At 38.0% G+C, this 15668-nt stretch overlaps 1 protein-coding gene and 1 long non-coding RNA gene across 2 annotated transcripts in view; one reads left to right on the plus strand and one right to left on the minus strand.

Annotated features, from left to right (window-relative positions):
* Positions 1 to 15668, minus strand: part of LOC127532621 (ICOS ligand-like) — a 118231-nt gene that overhangs the window by 43893 nt on the left and 58670 nt on the right. The gene's annotated exons all lie outside the window — the stretch shown is intronic.
* On the plus strand, positions 1840 to 3276 carry LOC127532636 (uncharacterized). Its single transcript, XR_007940163.1, has 3 exons — positions 1840 to 2181; positions 2335 to 2381; positions 3199 to 3276. It is a non-coding gene; the product is annotated as an uncharacterized LOC127532636 (long non-coding RNA).

A 15668-nucleotide genomic window follows, 5' to 3' on the forward strand; every position in this document is an offset into this window, starting at 1 on the left:
AGTATAGTACATATATAGTATAGTATAGTACACATATAGTATAGTATAGTACACATGTAGTATAGTACACATATAGTATAGTACATGTATATTATAGTACATATATAGTATAGTACACATATAGTATAGTATAGTACACATATAGTATAGTACATATATAGTATAGTACACGTATATTATAGTACATATATAGTATAGTACACATATAGTATAGTATAGTACACATATAGTATAGTACATATATAGTATAGTACACATATATTATAGTACATATATAGTATAGTACACGTATAGTATAGTACATATATAGTATAGTACACGTATATTATAGTACATATATAGTATAGTACACATATATTATAGTACATATATAGTATAGTACACATATAGTATAGTACACATATAGTATAGTACATATATAGTATAGTACACATATAGTATAGTATAGTACACATATAGTATAGTACACATATAGTATAGTACACATATAGTATAGTATAGTACATATATAGTATAGTATAGTACACATATAGTATAGTACACATATAGTATAGTATAGTACATATATAGTATAGTACACATATAGTATAGTATAGTACACATGTAGTATAGTACATATATAGTATAGTACACATATAGTATAGTACATGTATATTATAGTACATATATAGTATAGTACACATATAGTATAGTATAGTACACATATAGTATAGTACATATATAGTATAGTACACGTATATTATAGTACATATATAGTATAGTACACATATAGTATAGTATAGTACACATATAGTATAGTATAGTACACATATAGTATAGTACATATATAGTATAGTACACATATATTATAGTACATATATAGTATAGTACACATATAGTATAGTACACATATAGTATAGTACATATATAGTATAGTACACGTATATTATAGTACATATATAGTATAGTACACGTATATTATAGTACATATATAGTATAGTACACATATATTATAGTACATATATAGTATAGTACACATATAGTATAGTACACATATAGTATAGTACACATATAGTATAGTATAGTACATATATAGTATAGTATAGTACACATATAGTATAGTACACATATAGTATAGTATAGTACATATATAGTATAGTACACATATAGTATAGTATAGTACATATATAGTATAGTACACATATAGTATAGTATAGTACACATGTAGTATAGTACATATATAGTATAGTACATATATAGTATAGTACACATATAGTATAGTACATGTATATTATAGTACATATATAGTATAGTACACATATAGTATAGTATAGTACACATATAGTATAGTACATATATAGTATAGTACACGTATATTATAGTACATATATAGTATAGTACACATATAGTATAGTATAGTACACATATAGTATAGTATAGTACACATATAGTATAGTACATATATAGTATAGTACACGTATATTATAGTACATATATAGTATAGTACACATATAGTATAGTACACATATAGTATAGTACATATATAGTATAGTACACGTATATTATAGTACATATATAGTATAGTACACATATAGTATAGTATAGTACATATATTGTATAGTACATATATAGTATAGTACACATATAGTATAGTATAGTACACATATAGTATAGTACACATATAGTATAGTATAGTACACATATAGTATAGTACATATATAGTATAGTACAGTCCCTTTAACAGAGTTTTTCCTTGAAGCTTCGACTACAACCAAAGATCTTCTACAAAGTGCTGAACAAAGAGTCCAGAAATGTTTATTTGACAGATTTCAGTTTTTTAAATGAAAAAAATTAAAAATATTTTGTCACTTTGAGTTCAGGAGTTACTGAGACTTTATTAACACACAAAATGTTTATTTTTTCTGTTTAGAATTAAATCTACATTCTGATTCAACTAAACTTCATTCTAATGATGTTTGATTGTAACATGTCAGAGAGCAGAGAGGATCTGATACAAGTTACTGGTAGTTTGGATTCAACTTGATAAAATCCACTGATCAGTTTGTATTAAAGGCCTCATTATTCCATGTTTTATCATTTCAGATCATTCCTGGATCATAGTCGGTTTGGCTGTTGGTTTGCCTCTTGGTGTGTTGGTCTGCCTCCTGTTAGCTGCAGCAGTTTTTCTTTGCAGACAATACAGTAAGTCACATTAATATAAAACTCTTGACCTTTACAAAGTATTGAGGCTTTAATGAAAACTGTGATATGTGAGGTTTCATTTTATTATAGATGTAATTATTTGTATTACTGTCCTTTCTTTATTTAAACACTGATGATTTTATTTCCTCAAAGGGAAAAGGAAGACTTTGGAAAATGAAAAACCAGAAGAGCTTGAACATGTAAGTACAAAACAGAAGTTTGACTGCTGGTAGATGAAGAAAGACTCCAAGATCATTAGATGGCAGAAAGTAAAGTCAAGTTTGATGTAAACAAACAATGATGGAATAAAAGAAGAAGGTTTGTGTCTGTAAAGCAGATCAGACGTCAGTATTGAAGCTGTGACAGGAAGACAATAAAGAATGTGGACAGAGGAGAAGAAAAACCAGATGGAGTTTATCAATGAACAGAGGAAGTGGTTCAATACAGAAACAGAGAAGAACAACAGCTTTAGCAAACTTCAGTGGAGAGAAAAGAACGTTTATATTAAAGAGAAACTCACAGGTTTCTATTTAATAACGACATATTTGTTGTAACCAAAGAGTGTGAACCTGAACAGACGATCAGTAACTAAAGAGCAGGAGTCAAAGAAGCAGGAAAAGAAGTTAATGGTTGTATGTAAAGAAACAGCAGCTTCTGGATGAAAAACACAAGATGGAGACTGAGCTGTAGATTCTGGAGGAAAAGATGGAAACTAACAAGTTTAACTCATGATCTGAGAGCAATGGAATATCAATGAAGGTTCAGTAATTCTGACTTTACCTTCAGAAACAGGAAAATCTCCTGAATTTGATGTTAATTTGAGTTAATAAATGTAAAGTTTGATCTGCTGTAGACTCTATCAGTTACAGTTTACAGCAGAAGTGAGAACAAACTGTTTAAAATCACTTAAAATCATTCACAGCTGAATCACTTCTGAGATGAACAGTTTTCTGTTCTGTAGAACTAAAAACTATCAGTCTCACACCTTAAAATCAGAACATGTTTCTTTACCTGCAGCTGGAGAGAAATCATTCAGAAACCAAGAATCAGCTCCTGGAGAAGAAACAGAAAAATGAGATCCTGGAGTATGAGCTGGAAGAGGTAAATGTCATCATGATGGTCTTTTTCAATCAAATAACTGCCATGTCACTGAACTCTGTCTCTCCATGATGTAATGTTGATAAAATTAATGAAATGATGTAAACTTTGAACAGAAACAATGATTTTCTAAAAATCAACTTTAAATGTGATCATAAATCAGTGAAGGTCAGTAAAAGGAAGTAAAGTTTGGAAACATTGTGGTGTCACTTCCACTGCACAAACATCCATCATTGTGAAAGCAACAATTATCTTCAGAAACCACTAAACAACATTCTCATTTTCACACAAATCTACACTGCTCAAAGAAATCAAAGGAACACTTTGAAAACACGTCATTATTTCAATGTGGGGAAAACAAACTGGATCTTAGCATTGACATGGACTGGATAATGTGTTAGGAATGAAAAGTGCCACATTGTTTGATGGGAATGAAAATGATCAACCCCCCAGGAGGTCTAAATTCAAGACAGCCCAAAATCAAAGTGAAAAACTGATGTGGCAGGCTGGTCCATCTTTCTGAAATTCCTTGGCAGCAACTCAGAATGGTATTCAGTAGTTTGTATGGCCTCCATGTGCTTGTATGCATGACTGACGATGCCGGGACAAGCTCTGAATGAGACGACAGATGGTGTCCTGGGGTATCTCCTCCCAGAACTGGACCAGAGCATCACTGAGCTCCTGGACAGTCTGAGGAGCAACCTGATGGTGTCGGATGGAACAAAACATAATGTTCCAAAGGTGTTCTATTGGATTCAGGTCAGGTGAGCGTGGGGGCCAGCTAATGGTATCAGTTCTTCATCCTCCAGGAACTGCATGAGTTCTCTTACCACATAAGACTGGGCATTGTCGTGCACCAGAAGGAATCCAGGACCACTGCACCAATGTAGGGTCTGACAATGGGTCAAAGGATTTCATCCTGATACCTAAAGGCAGTCAGAATGTCATTGTCCAGCCTGTAGAGGTCTGTGCGTCCCTCCATGGATATGCCTCCCCACACCATCACTGACCCACCACCAAACCAGTCATGCTGAACAATGTTACAGGCAGCATAACGTTCTCCACGGCTTCTCCAGACCCTTTCATGTCTGTCACATGTGCTCAGGGTGAACCTGCTCTCATCTGTGAAAAGCACAGGGCACCAGTGGTGGACCTGCAGATTCCTGTGTTCTATGGCAAATGTCAACCGAGCTCCACGGTGCCAGTCAGCGAGCACAGCGGGCACTAGAGGACGCTGGGCCCTCAGACCACTCTCATTACATCTCTTTCTGATTGTTTGGTCAGAAACATTCACACCAGTGGTCTGCTGGAGCTCATTTTGTAGAGCTATTGCAGTGCTCATCCTGGTCCTCCTTACACAAAGGAGCACATAGCTGTCCTGCTGATGGGTTGAGGACCTTCTACAGTCCTGTCCAGCTCTCCCAGACTAACTGTCTGTCTCCTGGAATCTCCTCCATGCTGCTGAGAATGTGCTGGGAGACACAGCAAACCTTCTGGCAATGGCACACACTGATGTTTCATCCTGGAGGAGTTGGACTGTCTGTGGAACCTCTGTAGGGTCCAGGTATCGCCTCATGCTACCAGAAGTGACTCTGACCCTAGCCAAATGCAAAACTAGTGAAAAACAGTCAGAAAACATTAGGAAGAAAAAAATGTCAGTGGCCTTCACCTGTAAACTCATTCCTGTTTTGGGGGTGTCTCATTGTTACCCCTCTAGTGCATCTGTTGTTAATTTTATGAACACCAAAGCAGCTGAAACTGACAAAAAAGCCCCTCAGTTACTTACTTGACCAGATCAGTATCCCACATGTTTCACTGATTTGATGCAATACTTAGATTACAAAGTGTTCCTTTAATTTTTTTTGAGCAGTGTATTTTCTTCTCAGACTGTGACGTTGTAGGAAAAGTTTAGAGTTTGAAAGAGCCACAAAGTTTCCTGAAGAAGACATAAAACAGAAACAGGAGACCAGGATTCATGCTCCATGTGGAACCTTTATTCTGACACTTTGGTTTGAATGTTCCAAGCAGCTGGTTCAGAGGAGAACATCCTCACCATCTAAAGCTACAGAAACAGATTTAAGCAGAACTCAGCTGTGTTACATGAACATGCTTTTAATGAGTCTACAACCAATCAGAAGAAGGAATCTTTACACAAATCATGTCATGTGTTTCTGTGCTTCAATACATAAACTGTCTTTTTATTCTGTCTCCAGTTAGAGAAGCAGAAGTTGATGAAGACTGTTGTAAACCTGAAGACAGAACTCCGGAACATGGACCAGGAGGTTTATCTGCTGTCATCTCTCTTCTGTCTCTTTTCTAAGAAACTGATTTGTTGTTGGGAACAAGACAACTTTAAACATCCATAAAAACTCATTTAAACATTTAATAAGTGAGACTGAAGTCCAGTTTGACTGCAGCAAAGTTTAATGTGATCTCATTCCTCCTGTGTTAATGTGTTACTGAGCAGCAGGTTTAATGTTCATAGAAATATCAGACTTATTATCAGACTGTTAGACATTTAATCTGAACTCAACCTTTGAATGACCACAAGTTTAGTCACATCTTCCACATTAATGTCATGTACAGATGTGTTCAGATTAATAGACTGGTTTGTCTCTCTTGTTTTCAGTGGATGGAGATGAGAAGAAACCTGCAGAACAGCATCCAGAACATGAACAAGGAGGTTGATGTTTTCTCTCCAATCATTGATCTGCTCTCATCTCTCTTCTCTTTTCATATAATACTGGTCTGTTGCTGAGACCAAAACAACTTCAAATATCCAGAAGAACAAGACAACAAACAGCTGTTTTCAGATTCAGTTCCACTGTGATCTCTGATTCTGATTTTATTTTTCATGTTTGGTGAAAAAATGAAACTAGTTCTCAGACAAAGTGGAACAAGTTTTAAACCAGTTCCTTCTAAGGTGAACATTCTTCTTTAAAATCAGAAACTAAAACAGAGCATGTGTTTCTTTATTTGCAGCTGAATGAAGTGAACTTTGGTACCATCTCTAACTTTACTGGGAGCGATGAGGAGAATCAACAGCAAAAGGTGAATGTCACCATCAAAACCTTTTTCAATCAATGACTGATGTGTCTACTGAACTCACTGTGATGTAAAGTTCTAGCAGGAAAGTTAACTAGTTCACTGTTTATCAGATGAATGAAACGTCGTTAACTTTCTACAGAATCAGATCAAAATATTAAATTGATGTAAACTATTAACAGTGAAACTGACTGGTGTCTATGAACTGAGTTACATTTGAGCATAAATCTAAATGATCTTGAACACAGAATAAACTTCAACAGTCCAGTTTGTTCACTGTTACTTTCTGCTATAAACCACTAAAGAAACATCAACATCCATCAGTCTGAAAGTCAAATAATGTGACAAACACACAGAAGAAGTCACCATCTAAAGCTACAGAAACAGATTTAAGCAGAACTCAGCTGTGTTACATCAACATGCTTTTAATGAGTCTCCAACCAATCAGAAGAAGGAATCTTTCCACAAATCATGTCATGTGTTTCTGTGCTTCAATACATAAACTGTCTTTTTATTCTGTCTCCAGTTAGAGAAGCAGAAGTGGAAGAAGACTGTTGTAAACCTGAAGACAGAACTCCGGAACATGGACCAGGAGGTTTATCTGCTCTCATCTCTCTTCTCTTTTCATATAATACTGGTCTGTTGCTGAGACCAAAACAACTTCAAATATCCAGAAGAACAAGACAACAAACAGCTGTTTTCAGCTTCAGTTCCACTGTGATCTCTGATTCTGATTTGATTTTCATGTTTGGTGAAAAACTGAAACTAGTTCTGAGACAAAGTGGAACAAGTTTTAGCCTCTTGGGACCTGAGCTTTGGTTGGGCTTACAGTTTAGATTTCTTCTGTTATTTGGGATGAGGAGCAACCAATAGACATAATAAATGTAGAAACTCTAATGTGTGATAATTGTGTTTCTTATATTTTTATATCTAAATTATATGTGTATTATATTTACATTGCTGTTATAATTATTGTTGGTAATATTCAATTTTTTATTGTTGTTATTTTTGATGATTTTCATTATTGTCCGTGTAGGTTCTCATTCATCCAGGTCATGGTTATCCAAAGTAGTTTACATCAATCCACTGGACTTTAAGAAAGTTCCTTGAAGACGTTTCACCTCTCATCCCAGAGGCTTCTTCAGTTCTGGTGGTGGTTGGTGTTGCCTCAGCTTTTAAACCTCTGTGAGGTGTGTCCAGGGCTATTATTCCAACGACCGATACCAAAACTCGTCTGACTACTCAACGATGGTCGTTGTGAGTATGGGTGGGGGTCGTTGAAATGCACAGATGTCACTGAGCCCTCGTGTGCTAATGGTGGTCATTAGCATGAGTCTGCTGAGTAGTTCTTTTGGGGAGTTTTGAAAGGACCTGATTGTAAATTGGCGAAAGATGATGTTGCAGACCCCCACCCCCCCCACCCCCCGCCCCCCCAGCAACATCAAGTTCACCAGAGAGGATGTACAGGACAACATTTTGCCCTTTTTGGATTGTGAGGTCCGCATAGAAGAGGACAGAAGTCTGAGTGTTGGGGTATACAGGAAACCAACACACACGGACCAGTACCTGCTTTTTGACTCTCACCATCCACTGGAGCACAAGCTAGGAGTCATCAGGACCCTGCAACACAGGGCTGACAAGTTACCCACAAGTACCCAAGGCCAGGAAAAAGAACACAAACACCTGAAAGGGGCTCTGAAAACTTGTGGATACCCTGACTGGACCTTTGTGAAGGCTCACACAAGATCCAGAAAGGAGAACAACCCAGTGAAGACCGAAGAGAAGGAGAGCAGGCGCAACAATATAGTGATCCCATATGTGTCTGAAAAACTGAGGAGGATTTTTAACAAACACCAGATTCCTGTCTTTTTTAAGCCAAATAACACCCTCAGGCAAAGACTGGTCCACCCAAAAGACCCCACACCACACAGCCAGAAGAGCAACCTGGTGTATGCAGTTAAATGCAACGAGGAATGCTCAGATCTCTACATAGGGGAAACCAAACAGCCACTTAACAAGCGCATGGCTCAACACAGAAGAGCCAGTTCCTCAGGACAGGATTCAGCAGTCTTCCTTCACCTTAAGGAAGAAGGACACTCGTTTCAGGACACCAAGGTTCAGGTTTTGGACAGGGAGGACAGATGGTTGAGGGAGGAGTGAAAGAAGCCATCCATATCAAAGTATAGAAGCCATCTCTGAACGGGGGGGGGGTGTCTGCGACATCATCTTTCGCCAATTTACAATCAGGTCCTTTCAAAACTCCCCAAAAGAATGACTCAGCAGACTCATGCTAATGACCACCATTAGCACACGAGGGCTCAGTGACATCTGTGCATTTCAACGACCCCCACCCATACTCACAACGACCATTGTTGAGTAGTCAGATGAGTTTTGGCATTGGTCGTTGGAATAATAGCCCTGGACACACCTCACAGAGGTTTAAAAGCTGAGGCAACACCAACCACCACCAGAACTGAAGAAGCCTCTGGGATGAGAGGTGAAACATCTTCAAGGAACTTTCTTAAAGTCCAGTGGATTGATGTAAACTACTTTGGATATTTTCATTATTATGAACAATATGATCTTTTTAGAGTGGAAAAGAGGTTAAATCAGTTCCTTCTAAGGTGAACATTCTTCTTTAAAACCAGAAACTAAAACAGAGCATGTGTTTCTTTATTTGCAGCTGGATAAAGTGATCTCTGATCCTACTGGGAGCTTTAAGGAGAATCCCCAGGAAGAGGTGAATGTCACCATCAGAACCTTTTTCAATCAATGACTGATGTGTCTACTGAACTCACTGTGATGTAAAGTTCTAGCAGGAAAGTTAACTAGTTCACTGTTTATCAGATTAATGAAACGTCGTTAACTTTCTACAGAATCAGATCAAAATGTCAAATTGATGTAAACTATTAACAGTGAAACTGACTGGTGTCTATGAACTGAGTTACATTTGAGCATAAATCTAAATGATCTGGAACACAGAATAAACTTCAACAGTCCAGTTTGTTCACTGTTACTTTCTGCTATAAACCACTAAAGAAACATCAACATCCATCAGTCTGAAAGTCCAATAATGTGACAAACACACAGAAGAAGTCACCATCTAAAGCTACAGAAACAGATTTAAGCAGAACTCAGCTGTGTTACATGAACATGCTTTTAATGAGTCTCCAAGCCACAAAGTTTCCTGAAGAAGACATAAAACAGAAACAGGAGACCAGGATTCATGCTCCATGTGGAACCTTTATTCTGACACTTTGGTTTGAATGTTCCAAGCAGCTGGTTCAGAGGAGAACATCCTCACCATCTAAAGCTACAGAAACAGATTTAAGCAGAACTCAGCTGTGTTACATGAACATGCTTTTAATGAGTCTACAACCAATCAGAAGAAGGAATCTTTACACAAATCATGTCATGTGTTTCTGTGCTTCAATACATAAACTGTCTTTTTATTCTGTCTCCAGTTAGAGAAGCAGAAGTGGAAGAAGACTGTTGTAAACCTGAAGACAGAACTCCGGAACATGAACCAGGAGGTTTATCTGCTGTCATCTCTCTTCTGTCTCTTTTTATAAGAAACTGATTTGTTGTTGGGAACAAGAAAACTTCAAAGATCCATAAAAACTCATTTAAACATTTAATAAGTGAGACTGAAGTCCAGTTTGACTGCAGCAAAGTTTAATGTGATCTCATTCCTCCTGTGTTAATGTGTTACTGAGCAGCAGGTTTAATGTTCATAGAAATATCAGACTTATTATCAGACTATTAGACATTTAATCTGAACTCAACCTTTGAATGACCACAAGTTTAGTCACATCTTCCAATGAATTAGAAAGAAGAATTCAGTTAAATCTTGTGAGTTCGACTCAATGACATGAACTTGATCGTCCAGTGAGAGAAGATTTGAGAAACTCTTCATTTATTGATGAGACTTTTAAGGAAATGTTTGTGTTGTATCAGATCCTTTAGAGGAATCTCACTTTGAGGTCTTCACTTTCAGTTTAGGTTAACGCTCTGAACCCCAGAAGCTGCTGGTGGGTTTGAAATACATTTCATTAAAAAGATAATAATACATTATTAGACAGAAACTGTAAAAACAGAAAGAACCTCCAAGTTTTCCAGTTTCCAACAGTCCTTGAACTATCCATGTGTCACATTCAATCTGTCAGAAAAATGATCCAAATCTGAGCTTAAAATCCAGATTTAATCACAATCACTTCATTCCACATTTCATTTTGACTTAAAGCCATTTGCTGTCATCAGAATTAGTTTAAAAAATAAAAACATGAAACAATGAGTGACTTCCTGCCGCCACACACCTGAATAACTGATCTGTGTTTTGTTTCTCAGCTGGAGCTGGAAGAATCCATAGCTGTAGCAGATGTCCATGAGCGGGGTGACGTCATCTGTCCTCAGAACACTTCCTCTGAGGTAAAGTTGTTTCCATGTAGAATGAACCTTCTGAATACTGTGTAAACATGTACAATCAGTTTTATATCAACATGATGATCAAATCTATCCACAGATATTCTAAATGGTTCATTAAATAACAGCTAATGCTGTTAACATCAGAGTGTATTTTGTCTGTAGGTCAACATGTAAAGACGTCATCGTTTTATTTGTGGACACCATGTATGAAACACACACTGGACATGATTTAGTTTTTATACCTTTGGTGTCTAATTTTCCTCCTGCAGGTGGGAGGATGCAAGTTACAACTACAGAAAAACTACAGAGAACCAGTCATTTACACATTTAAGGAGTAAGACAGAATTGAGGCTGGAAGGAGTCTCTCTGTGAGTCTGAACTTTTCACTTTGTTACATTTTTACTTTTTAACTTCTTTCTCATTTTTTATTGTTTCTAAATCTGTGATTGTTTCATTTACTTCATTTACAGATGGGGCACACAAGTTGGTCCGAACATCCTCAAGATGTTAATCTGAAGTGTCAGAACTAGAGAAATGGAATCCTGGAGACAAAGTGCAGATCAAACTCATCAAGAACGATGGCGAGACCTTCGAACTGCTGGAATGTAAATAAACATGTGAAACATAATTTTTTATGTCCAGCAGAAGGTTGCCAACATCTCCATCATCTAGACTGATCCTGTGGATTGTTGCTGCTGCTGCTGGTCTTCATCAACTTTTCTGTTGCTTTGTCTGGAAATAAATGTGTTCCAAAGCTCTGCATGTTAGAACCTGATGAAATGTTGTGGATGTAAAGTGTTCTGTCAGATGAGATCAGAAGCAGATAGAAAAGTTCTGATTGTCCAGAATGAAGCAGAACTGATGAACAACTTTAGACTGAACTGGTTTGAATGTTTTATCTGCTAGCAGCTCTGATGATGCTCTGGACTGCTTTAAACATTAAGGTCAGTTTATATCATGTATTTTATATATTTTTATACTACTCAGTTTGATCTTCATCCTATACCATGTTTAGTTGTTAATCTGCAGATAAATGTAGTAAAATAACATTGTTTGTTACTGAACTGTAGTGAAGGTTGAACAGAATAAACAGAACTTCTACTGATAGAATGAACTGAGTTACTTCACAGAAATGATTGTTTATCCTGTTACAGACTGGAAATAAGGAACTTTTCTGCTGCTTTTTGTGCTTCAGCTTTGATGCTAAACTGTTTGATTCTCTTAGTTCTTGTCCTCTGAACAATAACACTAAAGTTGAATCCAGCCGCGTTGCCAGACAGATTTCACTGGGGCACGTGCCCCAGTATTGATCTGCAGTGCCCCAGTAAAAATTTCACCAATAAAAAAAATAAAAATCACTTCAGAGTTTTAAGTCTACATAGCATCGACTACAACGCACAAACTACTTAGTGTGGTAATTCATTGCTACTGCAGGGGCGTCACCAGACCTAATACTGTAGTGGGGCACCTGGGGCACAAAGCATTCATGAGAGTATGCAAAGTGTGCGAGAAAAAAAACATATTCATCACTTATTCACATAAAAAACCTAATAGTTCTTTAAACCAGTCAATAATATCAGACTCTGTTGTTGTCTAGATCTTTGATTAACCATCTGAAATGTACTGCTCTAATGCATTTGGCCTCCTTGTGCACTTTACTCTGGACTTCTAAACCATTACTGATAAATGCAAATAGGAATGTTTCTGGTAAAAATACAGAAATTTTACTATTTTTTCTGGCAACAAAACCAGATGCTTTAGCTGAAGCCATTTTTCTGGTGACAAAACAAGATTCTTTTTGTCAAAGACAAACCAATTAACCAGACAAGTCTGTGCTATTTTTCTGTGAAATAAACTTGAATGGTTTAAACATTTGGCTCATGACTTGATGAAAGGGAAAATGTTTTTCTTCCTGAAGATAGACCATTTGAGAACCACTGCACCATCCATAGGCTGTATCTGTCAACTAACACAAGCTTACTCAAAATCATCATTGATGCAGAATCAGCAGACCAGAACCAACATTATGTTTCATGATGAAACTCACTGGAAATTCCCCCGAAGCTTGTACAGCAAATTAACATGGTTTGCCCTGATACAAGGATAAGATAAGTAATAAAGAAGAAAAATATGTACACACACACACATATATATATATATGCTTAGAAGAGTTATGCTTAGAAGAGTAAAGAGGAAAAGAAACCCAAATTAGGGGAAAAGTGGGGCACGCAGAGTTCACACAAATCAACAAAAATCAGAAAATTTCCAGTATTATTTACAGGTGATATATATACAGGAAAAGACCTTGAGCTGCTGCTGTTAAACAGTCTGACAGCAGCAGGTATGAATGACCTGTGGTAGTGCTCCCTCCTTGATGGTGGCGGCAGTAGTTAGTTAGTTAGTTAGTTAGTTAGTTAGTTAGTCTGCTACTGAAGGAGCTGCTCAAAGCTCCTTCAGTGTGGTGGAGGGGGTGAGAGGCGTTGTGAATAACGTTAGCTAACTTAGCATTAACTGAAGACAGACTTATGTTGCCTAGCTAGCTAGGACTTCACTTACCTCTCTCATTCCTCGCTGCTTTATCCCTGCTGCGGGCAAATAACTTTCTGATATCCATCTAGGAGTTACAGTTCGAGTCAAATCAAAATCAAAACAATATATGTTACACGAGTTCCATACCACGATGGACGCAACAGTGTAATTTTCAACAATTATTTATTTCATAAGGAGAAGTGGGTATCCCTGCTTACTTCATCATCTTGTCTCTGAAACTCAAACCTAATTAATTTTACAGCACCACAAAAGGCGGATCAACCCGCAGGTATAACATGCATGAATTCACTTCAAACTTTAGGGCACAGCAAAAGAACTGCAAGCTAACACACCTCACATGAAAACACACCACAAGATCGAGTACAGAGAGTCAGAGCATAGATGGTATTAACAGGGGAAGTGACCCAAATCAAACAAACATAAAACAAAAGACAAATGTAGGGAGTTAGTTCGCCCGTACAAGTTCTTTATTCTTTCACACAGCTGTAGAGTATTACTGGGCGAACTAACTCAAATTAAAAAATACAAACAAGATTACAAAAAGGACAGCAGGCAGCGGCCCACACGAATACTGCAATACACAAAACACAACATTACCAAAAGCTAAAAAACACTTTAATCACCGCTCTAAAAACATTAAAAAGCCGCATACCTGAAACGCCGTCGTCCCACGCTCAGTTGTTCACTCACACGGTGCCACAATCACTCCATTCTGCAGCAAGTCCATAAAACCCTGCCATACAACATGCATATAAAATACTGAACAACATAAAACAACCACCATATTACAATAATATTTACCGGATTGTCTCATTTCATCCTCCTGCCTGGCGTGTGTGCCCAGCAAACACTTCAGGCCACCCCACAGGAAACCGCCGTCTACTTCGGCAAGCAGCCGACTTCCTTTTTAAAGGAAAATGCCCAGGAGAAGAGCGACACCCTATGGTGTCCTATGCTACAATCCTCCCTCTCAATGTGCATCGGCGACCCGACGATGTACTCACAAAATTACCACACTTAAAAAAATTTACTTAGATTTCAGTTAGCACAGACTGGGGCAATCTATATGGATTTGAATGCTTCCCAGCAGTTTTCCTATTGGACTTCCGAGGCTCAATAACTAAAGATGTGCCGGTTTCCTCTATGGGTTCTTGGCCTGGGGGAAGCTGGCCAGACACATTTTGCTCAGAAACATCAGTGTCACTCTCTAAAATGGGATGGGATTCAAATTCAACCCTGCCTGCATTATTGTCACTGGGACGGCTGTCATCAGGATTTTCCACCCCCTCTACTTTCAGGGACACTCCTCAGTTCCACCCTGTGTACTTGTCTAAGGGGCCCTTCCTGGCCTGCAGGTGCAATAGAGTACACTACTCCTCGAGCAGGAGGTGGGCGAACTATCTGGTATGGAGTTGGGTCCCAAAAATCCTGGATCTTATTCCGACCCCTAACAGCATGATTCCGTGTATATACCAAGTCCCCCTCTTCAAAATCTGAGGCAATAGACATGTCCTGATTTTTTAAGTCCCTCTGAGCCACTTTACTGTCTACCCTTTGTTGTACAGTCTCATAGGCAGCTGCTAAAGACTTTTGGTGCTCCTCTACCCACTCCTCTATGGGAAGGTCCCTCCCTGTTTCACTTCCAACCAGAAAATCAACAGGCAACTGAGGTTCCCGCCCAAACATTAAAAAAATAGGGTGTCATGCCAGTTGTCTGATGTACAGTTGTATTATAGGCAAATGTAACTTGCGCCAGATGGCGAGGCCATCTGCGTTTCTGTTCTGGCGGAAGAGTGCGCAGCAAATCATGCAAAGTGCGGTTAAACCGCTCGCACTGACCATTGCCAGCCGGGTGGTAAGGCGTAGTACGGCTTTTCTCAATTTTATACAACTTACAAAGCTGTTGGACGAAACTACTTTCAAAATTTCTGCCTTGGTCGGAATGAATGCGACTAGGAACACCAAAAATCTGAAACCAATTCTTTACCAAAGCTTCTGCAACAGTACTAGCTCGCTGGTCTCTAGTAGGAACAGTTTGTGTATATTTTGAGAAGACATCCGTCATCACCAATACATTCTCTCTGCCGTCTGTAGAGGGCTCCAGAACTGTAAAATCTATTGCCAAAATCTCATGAGGCCGAGATGCCCTTACAGTGCCCATGTACGTTTTAATCTTTGGCTGCATCGCTTTTGATAACATATCTTTCACAAGTTTTGCACCACTTTTCAATATCCGAATACATGTTTGGCCAGTAATAACGAGCACGCACCAATTGAAAAGTTCTCTCCACCCCCTGATGGCCCTGCTCGTCATGAAGAGAGCGGAGGACATTCTCCTGCAGACACTGGGGCAATACGAGCTGCTCAAC

Source organism: Acanthochromis polyacanthus, chromosome 24, assembly GCF_021347895.1.
Source record: "Acanthochromis polyacanthus isolate Apoly-LR-REF ecotype Palm Island chromosome 24, KAUST_Apoly_ChrSc, whole genome shotgun sequence".
NCBI classification, from domain to species: domain Eukaryota; kingdom Metazoa; phylum Chordata; class Actinopteri; family Pomacentridae; genus Acanthochromis; species Acanthochromis polyacanthus.